Source organism: Sus scrofa, chromosome 15, assembly GCF_000003025.6.
Source record: "Sus scrofa isolate TJ Tabasco breed Duroc chromosome 15, Sscrofa11.1, whole genome shotgun sequence".
Lineage (NCBI taxonomy): Eukaryota > Metazoa > Chordata > Mammalia > Artiodactyla > Suidae > Sus > Sus scrofa.
Window position 1 is genome coordinate 75,487,466 of NC_010457.5, and position 7,845 is coordinate 75,495,310.

Genomic DNA, 7,845 nt, shown 5'->3' on the forward strand with positions numbered 1-7,845 from the left:
TTTGTATTTCTTGACAAGCATACCAGTTAGGTGCATTTGTTAGCATTCCCATTTCATACTGGAGGAAACTGAAGCTCAGAGAGATGAAAAAAATCCACCCAAGGTCTTACAATCGGTGGGTCAAAAACCTGTGGTCCCAACCTCCTGAGCTAACCCTCTCCTACTTCATGCTCTGAAATGCAGTGGATGGGCCACTGCTTCTCAGTTTGCAGAAAATACCATCAAATCAATGAAATAGAAACTGACTCACAGACATAGAGGACAGACTTGTGGTTGCCAAGGGTTGGGGAGGGAGTGGGATGGACTTGGACTGTGGGGTTAGTAGATGCAAATATTACATTCAGAATGGATAAGCAATGAGGTCCTTCTGTATAACACAGGGAACTATATCCAGTCTCATGGGATAGAGCATAATGGATGATAATATAAGAAAGGGAATGTGTATATATGCATGACTGGGTCACTTTGCAGTGCAGCACAAATTGGCACATTGTAAATCAACTACACTTTAATTTAAAAAAAATGTCAAATTACTTAAAAGAAACACATGCACCCGCATGTTCATTGCAGCACTATTCACAATAGCCAGGACATGGAAACAACCCAAATGTCCATCAACAGATGAATGGATTCGGAAGATGTGGTATATATACACAATGGAATACTACTCAGCCATAAAAAGAATGACATAATGCCATTTGCAGCAACATGGATGGAACTAGAGAATCTCATACTGAGTGAAATGAGCCAGAAAGACAAAGACAAATACCATATGATATCACTTATAACTGGAATCTAATATCCAGCACAAATGAACATCTCCTCAGAAAAGAAAATCATGGACTTGGAGAAAAGACTGTGGTTGCCTGATGGGAGGGGGAGGGAGTGGGAGGGATTGGGAGCTTGGGGTTATCAGAGATGACTTAGAATAGATTTACAAGGAGATCCTGCTGAGTAGCACTAAGAACTTTGTCTAGATACTCATGTTGCAACAGAACAAAGGGTGGGGGAAAAAAATGTAATTGTAATGTATACATGTAAGGATAACTTGATCCCCTTGCTGTACAGTGGGAAAATTATATATATATATATATATATATATAAAATAAATAAATAAAAATTTTAAAATGTCAAATTAAATGATAAGATCCAATTTTCTCAATTTAAATTTTTTCTGCTATAAGTTTTTCTTTGAAATTCAGGTTACACTACTGTTTGTCTCTCCCGAAATCTATATATAAGATAGCTTGTGATTTAGCCCCAGTTTTGTGAGTTATCCTATTTAGAGGTTAAAATCTCAATATATCAAGGTCAGCAAAGGTAAGAAAGATTTCTTGAGGTTCCCCTATCTGAACAGGTTTGAGAATCCTGGGGGTGGTTGACTTATGAGGCAAGGCAAATATAATAATATTGGACTTGACACCAATTAGGACCCAGGAAAAAGGACTTTACACAAAACCAAAAGGGCAGCACAGCTGTGGGATTGTACCTTTGATTGTAAGAAGATTCCCAATAAAACTTTGCTAACCTCGTTGTGAAATTGTTGACCACAGCTGAAGTGTGAAAATACTGGAGAAAACTGTCAACTCAGGACGAGAGCTGAGGTTTTCACTGGTCCTACTGTCCTAAGGCTTTTCTTTGTGGGGCTTGCAGGCCTAGAGGGAGAGAAGGGCTGGAGTTTTAGAGCTGGAAACAACAGTGCAGGTATTTCATGCAATGGCCTCATCTTGTAGCTGAGATGTGAAAGAAGAGCAGGGACCTGTCCCAAGTCCCTGGAGGGTTAATGGCATCTTTCTTTGCTCCTTCAACTGTGGCCCCTTGACGGAGTTGGCCTGGGCAGAGTGAATACCTTGTTAATTGTTCCCATTTTTTTTCAGCAGTAGTTGAGTTCTCTTTATAGTTTATGGTCTGAAAACAGGTAGGATTGTGTCCCTGCTGTCCTCCAGTTAAGACATCAATTACTTTTTGAGTGTTAGAATGAACCAAACACTGTTCTGACTTCTGAGATACAGGAGGGAGCAAAACAGATGAGAATTCCTATAAGACAAAAAACCTTATATTCTGGTGGCAGAAGTAGTAGATAGTAAACAACTACGTAAAACATATGAATCAGATGCTGATAAATGCTATGGAGGAAAACATTTCAGGAAAGTGATGTGAGAAGGAGTGTGTGAACATGTGTGTGTGTGTGTGGCAGGGGGTAGGAGAGTGCTGTCATTTTTTTTTTCTTCTTGTTTTGCTTTTTAGGGCCCACCCATGGCATGTGGAGGTTCCCAGTCCAGAGGTCTAATCGGAACTACAGCTGCCTGCCGTCCTACACAGCAACAGCCATGCCAGATCCAAGCCATGTCTGCAACCTACACCACAACCCATGGCAATGCTGGATCCTTAACCCACTGAGCAAGACCAGGGATCGAATCCGAAATCTCATGGTTCCTAGTTGGATTCATTTCCGCTGCACCACGACGAGAATTCCAGCGCTGTCATTTTCAATCAGGTGGCTGGAGGTGGTGACACATGAGGAATGACCTGAGGTAACAGGGAATGTACATGAGTATCTGGGGGAACAGCAAGTGCAAAAGCCCAGGAGCAGGGGAGCACCTGGTAAGTTTAAGGAACCACAAGGAGTCATTGTGCCTGGGGTAGAGGAAGTATGGGAGGAGGAGTAGACAGTGTCAGTGGGGAGGATGTGGGCCAGTGGTTCTCAGGCTGTGAGTGCTAGACCAGCCACCTCAGCATCCCCTGACTAGAATCCATAAGGATGTAGGTTCAATCCCTGGCCTTGTTCAGTGGGTTAAGGACCCATTGTCGCCTTGAGCTGTGGTGTAGGTCACAGATGAGGCTTGGTCTCGTGTTGCTGTGGCTGTGGTCTAGATCAGTGGCTACAGCTCTGATTCAACCCCTAGCCTGGGAACCTCCATATGCCATGGGTGCAGCCCTAAAAAGAAAAAAAGAAAAAGAAAATCAAGGGTCTACCAAGACCAGCTGAATCGGAAACTCTGAGAATGGGCCTGGCGTGCTGAAGCTTGAGAACTAAATTATAGATTCTTGGAAGTCACTGTTGACAAAATGTGGATCATATTTCAAAATCATGCCCAAAAATGTTTCAGGGAAGGCCCCATACCATGAAGATAGAATTCAACCAACAGTTGTTTAAAAAATTATATTAAGGATCATTGTGGGCACTCACTGTGGAAGAAACAAAAGAAGTTGCCATTATTTTCATTCTTTGAGTCATTTAAAAACAAATCATTGAGCATCTTCTATTTGCAAGGCACCATGTCAGGTGTTAAGCTGATTTCCAACTTGTAAACATTAAGTTAGTTTGTTAGTTTGTTAGATTTAAACCATGAGAATGTTTAAACCTTAAAGAGAAGAAAAGGCTTCACATGAAAAGCAATTAAGAAAGAAAAGACAGAACAATGCCAGATGTCAAAATGTTTAACGCATCTCTTAAGTATTTAAAAAGTGACATATCAGTGGGGACAGGGATCTTCAGAGAGTCACAGAGGAGGGTGGATTTGAAATTATTTCAAAGTAGGAGAAGGACTAAATCAGAAATAGAGCATCAGCAAGACATAGAACACACGCCAACAGCGTTGAGAAGGACCAGATGCCCACAGAGAGGAGGCTATGGTGTTTTGTTTGTTGGTAAACAGTGGTATCTAGTTTGCTTAAATAGATAAAAACTGGCAAAGAAGAATTTTTAATGCCAGCAGAGTGAGTTGCAACCAGCCTAAGACCGGAACTTCAGACCAGGGGAATTTGCACATGGATACCAATGACAGGCTCTTTTGATTGGTTATTACCCCCTGAAAATCAATACAAATTGTGAAAAGCCAGCTAGAGTCAGCAAACATAGCATAATTGGCTATGTTTTTGTGGCGTGGAGACTATCAGAGAGAAAATGCCTAAATTAGAGTTTCCTTGGATAGCTCTGTATTTTTAAAGCCAGCTCTAAGGAAGAATACAATTTCTGTAGTTTAGTTCATTGCAGAGGGAGTCAGAATGTCCCAAAAGGTCTTGAGTGAAGGACAGGTGGTGGCAATGGAAGGTGCTCTACTCCACAAGTCATTTGGCGACCCAGGTTGGCAGAGGCGCTGCCACCCTCAACATATGGCTTTCAAGGTCTCCTTATTCATTGGCATCTAGCAATCACACAAAAGAAGAGAAAATGCAAAATATTAAGTGTAAACAGTTTCCACTACCAAACCTGGAGGTGACACACATCACTTCTGCCATATCCCATTGGCCAGGACTCTGTCACATGGCCAGACAGACTGGGAGATGAGATCTAGCTGTGAGGATAGGAGATGTGGTTAAAAGCTCACCAATCTCTAGAGAGGGGCTTTGGAATCACAATGATGTGACTTTCCGAACTAGCCGTGTGATTTGAGGCAAGTTGTTTGATGTCCACTAGCCTCAGTTGCATCATCTGTAAAATGGGAGTGGTAATACCCTCTTCGTAGGGTGCTGAAGCCTGTCAGAACTTCCCCATGCCATGGATCCTGAGCATATATGCTGCACGTGGGAAAGAGTTTTGGATCTGGGGGCAGAGTAGTTTCTCCTCCAGCATGGGTGCTACCAAATTCATCTGATTCCTATTGATTATACCTGAGGATTAGGCCACTATAGGTTAGTTGGAGATTTTCATCTGCCTGGATGACCTGTGGATGTATACATCAATATCCGCCAAGACACCTATTCCATGCCTGCCTTAATCTCATTCTGCAACTGGTTCTGCTATGAAAAAAATGTGTTTAAAAAAATTTTAGTGAAGTTTCTCAATCCCATTTTTTCTAGTCAAGGGTGCCCATGATTGATAACCATGATAAATTATCAATAGTTGTAGGGTAGGAGTTCCCGTTGTGGCTCAGCCAGTTGAGAACCTGACATAGCATCTATGAAAATATGGGTTCAATCCCTGGCCTCACTCATTGGGTTAAGATCTGGCATTGCTGCGAGCTGCAACTTATGTTATAGATGCAGCTCAAATCTGGCATTGCCGTGGCTGTAGCCTAGGCCTGCAACTGCAGCTCAATTCAACCCCTAGCCCAGGAACTTCCATATGCCGCAGGTACAACCATAAAAAGAGGAAAAAAAAAATTAGTTGTAGAATTGAAGAGCTTCCCAAGAAGTCAATGATATCCAAAAAAGATTGACCCTAAGGCTGCGTGGGGATGATGTGATACCCGTGTGGCAGGATAACACCATGAACCAGTAACCCAAGCATTTTCCTCTTCTACTTTCTTTTATCCTGTGGCTCTTCCCCAGGCAAGCAGAGAGGAGAAATTTGAGTCTATCTAAATTAGTATATTCCTAGTTTGTCTTATAGATGTTTTTAAAAAATTAGAAGAAAATACATACAAGTATAAAAGCAATTACCTGTGGCTCAAAAAAGTGGGAACATGGGTGAGTTTTATTTTCGTCCTTGTGCTTTTCTGTATCTTTGAAATTGTCTACAGTAAAAGCAAACTCTTTCTTTCTGTAATATGCAAGTTATTCAATAAAAAGATTAAAGTATATGACAAAACCACTAAGAGGATTCTTTATAAAGTATGTACTAATAAGGATTTTTAAAAAAAATATGTATCTAGGGACCCTGGGTGCTCTCCAAATATTAGCTGTGGTTCAGTTTTTGCTTTTCTGCCGTGAAGACACTAGCTTCTGCAGAAAAGATTGGGGCTTTCATCTGAATATCTCAGACAAGTTTTCTATGGATTCTAAGTCTTGGTCTGCCTCGAAATCTTGGTTTATCCTAACGTAGACCAGCCCAGTGTGGTGTCTGAAGGTCATACTTAGCATCATGGCTCAGTGGTCCTAAACCTGGAAGTACTCCTAACCCCCTGCAGACCTCTGTCCCTGGGAACACTTCTCCCACAAACTGGCGCTAATCTGACCAGCTTTTGGGATCCCCTTTAGCTCCTTGTACAATCTGTCCCAACTCTCATGTCTGCTCTTTGCTCCTGGAACTCCTCCAGGCCCCACTTGCTTGACTATTTAGAGTAAAACACTCGACACATACAACTCTTCATAATGGCATTGAACTCATATTTCCTTTAGGACCATCAGGGGAACAAATGTTAAAAGGAGTGAGTTGAGGAGTTCCCATGGTGGCACAGCGGAAATGAATCCGACTAGGAACCATGAGGTTGCGGGTTTGATCCTTGGCCTTGCTCAGTGGGTTAAGGATCCAGCACTGCAGAGAGCTGTGGTGTAGGTCGAAGATGTGGCTTGGATCTCCAGTTGCTTCAGCTGTGGATAGGACAGAAGGTATAGCTCCAATTTGACCCCTTGCCTGGGGAACCTCCATATGCCGCAGGTACAGCCCTCAAAAGCAAAAAAAAAAAAAAAAAAAAAAAAAAAAAAAGGAGTGAGTTGAGAAACCTTAGCATATTTTTAGATGTTTTGTGCTCCCCCTATAGAATTAACAACACCAATCTGGGGTTAATAGATGCAACCATTGCATTTGAAATGGATAAGCAATGAGATCCTGCTGTATAGCATTAGGAACTATATACAGTCACTTGTGATGGAGCATGATAGGGGATAATGTGAGAAACAGAATATATATATAAATGTATGTGTGACTGGGTCACTTTGCTGTACAATAGAAAACTGACAGAACACTAAACCAACTACAATGGAAAAAATCAAAATCATTTAAAAAAATAAAAATAAATAAATAGCAAATGCATCAGACATGAAAAAAAAAGAAAGGAAGAATTAACAACACCGAATAAGGCTGTTTAACCACATTCTTGGTAATTTGTAGCTTACAATGATCTTAATGAAAAATTTTGAATTCCACAGCTATATATCTTCTTTAGCACTTAGTACTTGATCAGACTCTCTAGTTTGGTTTCTCTCTCTAATGAGGAAAACCAGGACAAAAAAAAAGAGAATTCATTCATGAGCAAATCTTTTCCCATATTTTGAGTGTGGTCATTCTTGTCTTTCCCCAAAAGCTCATCATTGCTTACATAATTATAAAAATTACAAGGGGCCATCAGTATTTGGAGAAGGGAGAGGAATAGGTAAAAAATATAAAGAAGAAGAAAATCAGAGAGACACCTGATACAGAGCAAAATTCATTAGCAAATGGTTGTGGCTTTGATGTTGAGGAGTCATTTAAACCATCAAATGAATGGGTTTCTCACTGGAGAGGGGCAAGCCTGCCTGAAGTCTTGGGTGAATTGACTTTTTATGTCTCAGCTTCACCCAGGACATCTCCCTTCCTAAGGTGATCTATTAGTCCTGGAAACCATTCCTTTGCTGGGGAGGAAGACATGAGTGATTGTTTATTAACATAGCTCATAGTAATCTATCCCAAGTGGTTATAAATAAGGTGTGAGTGGCATCTGCTACGCCCCAGCTTAAAGCAAGTCAATTCATTCTCAAAACAACATACCTTGGCAACAAGGAACCAGTCTTACCAAATTAGCCAATCATGCCTTTGCACAGCAATCCAAGAGCCTTGTAAGACCAAGATCCTGTTCTGTATATAAGGTTTTCAGTCCAGGTTGATGTTGGGAAGTTAATGCTTTTAGCTTTGGAAGGTGGGGGCAGTGGGTGGGGGGGGTGGAGTGAAGGCAGACATGTTATTTTTATGGCTCTGTTGCGAATGGCTGTTGAGAGCTCCCTAGTTCCACTCTTATTAACTCTAGGTGATGCCTTATGGCACCAGGAAACTGAGCTTGTGAAACACTGCTCTAAAGCAGTGAGCTTAGATAGACTTGATTCACTAATTCATGGCTTCTCGCTGACACTTGTCCAGGCACACATTTGAGCATGTCACAATTTTTTCTTTCTTTCTTTTTCTTTCTTTCTTTCTTTCTTTCTTTC